General features: G+C 44.6%; 1 non-coding gene across 1 annotated transcript; it reads right to left on the bottom strand.

Annotated features, from left to right (window-relative positions):
* Nucleotides 1-1,620: 1,620 nt before the first annotated feature.
* On the bottom strand, nt 1,621-1,691 carry TRNAG-CCC. Its single transcript has one exon. It is a non-coding gene; the product is annotated as a tRNA-Gly (tRNA).
* Between the last annotated feature and the right edge of the window lie 1,368 nt (nt 1,692-3,059).

Genomic DNA, 3,059 nt, shown 5'->3' on the forward strand with positions numbered 1-3,059 from the left:
TGGAGACCAGGCAACACACTTCTAATAACACATGGGTCAAGAAAATGTCTCGGGACAAATGACATATTTTGAGCTAAATGAAAATGAACGTACAACTTATAAAAAATATCCGGGTGCAGCAAAATTGGTGCTTAGAAAGAAAGTCATAATATTCACTGCATACGTTAGCAAAGAAAAAAGATCTTCAATCAACGATTCAAACTTACACTTCAGGAGACTCAAAAACAAGAGCAAATCAAATTTAAAGTGAGTGGAAGACAAGAAGCTATAAAATTAGAGGAGAAATCAAGGAAATGGAAAGCCAGAAATCAATAGAGAAAAATCAGCAAAACCAAAAGCGAGTTCTTTAAAATCATCAATGATATTGATAAACATCTAGCTGGTGAACCGAGAAACAATGAGAGAAGATACACATTACTAATAACAGAAATAAAAGAAGGTCCTCACTACTGATCTCATGGACATTAAAGGGAAAACTGATGAAGATTATCAACAATTCTCTGCTCGCAAATATGAGGACATGGATGAATTGGAGCAAGTCCTTGAAACACAGTCTGCCCAAACTCACACAAGGAGAAACAGATAACCTAAATAGATCTCTATCTGTTAATCAAATGGAAGCAACGATTAATAACCTTCCAGAGCAAAGCACCAGGTCTAGATGGTTTCACTACCAAACAGTTAAGGAAGAAATGATACCAATTCTCTCCAGAAAATAGAAGCCGAGGGAACACCTTTTAACTCTGGTCTAAGAGGCAAACATTAGGAGCAAAACCAGACACATGGTTTTGAACCAGGGTGTTGAACTAGTCTGGACTGCTAACCAGCTCCGAAACTCAACCCTGGAAAGAAGTGTAGAAGCAAGAAGGAAACATAGCTTACGGGAACTGTGAAAAAAGGCGAAGCTCCCATAGAGACCAGGGCGGGTGTGAACCGGTGTGTGAAGGTTGATGTTCACAGGTAGGAAAGAGAACACGATGGAGACGAGTGTTTTCCGTTCTGCCCGTGCTTCTGACTCCATGGCTATGGACCAACTGCGGCTCCTACCGCTTCGCAGAAGAGATTTGTCAGCGGCTCTGAATCTGCCAGTGAGGCAGCTGCCATGTGACATCCTTGGCCCATGTAAGCTTCTCTGAGGAAAAGAGCAGATGGAAACAGGGGAGGACAAACCAGATGATTGCGGGGCTTTCCTTTTCCAGGTTTCCTCCCCAGAATTCGAGAGCTAATGATTGTCATGACCCCTGCACCATGCTGCTCAGAGAGAAGCATGAAAAAGAATCCCCTGGACAGAAGATTTGCCTGGTGGGGTGTGAAACAAACCGGGGTGATGGAAATGAGTTCTGGGGACGTGCTGCTCTCCACTCGTGCCCGATGATAATGTTGCCAAGATGACCAAGGACCGGGGTCTTTGTGGACAGAAAGGTCCGTGATCCCTCTCCACAGCTCCCCTCATTTGCAGGTGGGTTCCTCCCCACACACCTCCTCTTTCCCAGGTCCCCGTTTTCCCTCTCTGCCTGTGTCTGCCAGACTCTGACAGCTTCTATCGCGCTGTGACCTACCTAAGGGACAGACGGTTATGGTAAGTAAATGTAAAAGTCACAGGGTGCAAACATGGGGAACTGCATTGGCCGGGAATCGAACCCGGGTCTCCTGCGTGGGAAGCAAGAATTCTGCCACTGAACCACCAATGCCAGCTGGATGGAACCTTGTGGCCTTTCCTTGGAAACAGGTAAGCTATCGACATGGGAAAAGGAGTCAAGATTTTCCCCGAGTCGTCTTTGGAAGATATAACTAACAAAAAGACACCCAGAGCAAAGGCTCATTTGGAGATTTGTATCAGGCAATACCACAAAGCTATGGCTTTGCATTAAAACTTCATAAAGCCTTATTCTGAAGTGGGCTCTGTACAACCGGATAACAATCCTCTGTAGGAAAACATCGGAAATGCACCCAGTTTCTGTGGAAAGTTCCTGCCTCGCTTCTTGATAACTTATCTTTGCCGTCAGGTGGCTTGGTGCCTCCCAAACCCTTTCCTCCCATTATTCAGGTGAACATCAGCACTTTCCCCAAAAAGGCCTTCAGGACCCAGGGACGTCGGATTGGACAGCTGGACTCTTGGGACTGTGCCTGGGAAAATCCAGGAGACCTGCTTGATAATTGAACTTCTCTCCTCATAGACCCCTCCAATTCCTGAAAAACACCAGGGATCAGATCTTGCTTTTACCGTCTGATGCCTTACAGAGACCAAAACAAGAGCGAAGAAATGGGCATTTCACTCCAGGATTTCTTTCCTTCATCTCCCCCTCGCGGCTCACACAAGGAGACCAGTTCAAGGAAAAACAGCTGTATTCTATTCCGATGGATTCTAGGTAGATGCTGGGATATTCCTCTAACTAATGTAAAGCGTTCTTTTGCTGTTTGCCTTTGTCTGATATCCATGTTTTCACTCTCTCTTTTTACAATAAGCCTGGTACAGATTTCCACTGCTCTTTTTGTTGGGTGTTTGTTTTCTTTGCATTGTAAATGTTTTGTTTACAATTTTTAATTTAAGTTCGGGGTACATGTGCAGGATGTGTAGGTGTGTAACGAAAGTAAACGTGTGCCCTGGCGATTTGCTGCAGAGATCATCCCATCGCCCAGGTACTAAGCCCAGCATCCATTAGCTGCTCTTCCTGATGCTCTCCCTCCTCCCAGCCCCCACACTCTGCAGGCCCAGTGTGTGTTGTCCCCACCCCTCAACTCCATGTATCCATGTGTTCTCATCATTCAGCTCCCACGTATAAATGAGAACACGCGGTATTTGGTTTTCCGTTTCTTCATTAGGTTGCTAAGGATAATGTGACCTGCTTTTAATATTTAACCCTTTTCTGTCCATTAAACTGTTAAAGCCAGCATTTCCTTTTCTATCCAACCTGAGAGATTTAGATCCATTATAATTAGCAGTTATTCGTGTTATGTTAGAGATGACCGTCGTAGATAGTCTCATTCCAACCACCTCATTGTATCATTTCTGTGTTTTTGCTTTGTTTTTACAGTCTCTTTCTGCCTTTCTTAACTAG

The sequence above is a fragment of the Cebus imitator genome, unplaced genomic scaffold, assembly GCF_001604975.1.
Source record: "Cebus imitator isolate Cc_AM_T3 unplaced genomic scaffold, Cebus_imitator-1.0 Scaffold1587, whole genome shotgun sequence".
In the NCBI taxonomy this organism is placed as follows: Eukaryota; Metazoa; Chordata; class Mammalia; order Primates; family Cebidae; genus Cebus; species Cebus imitator.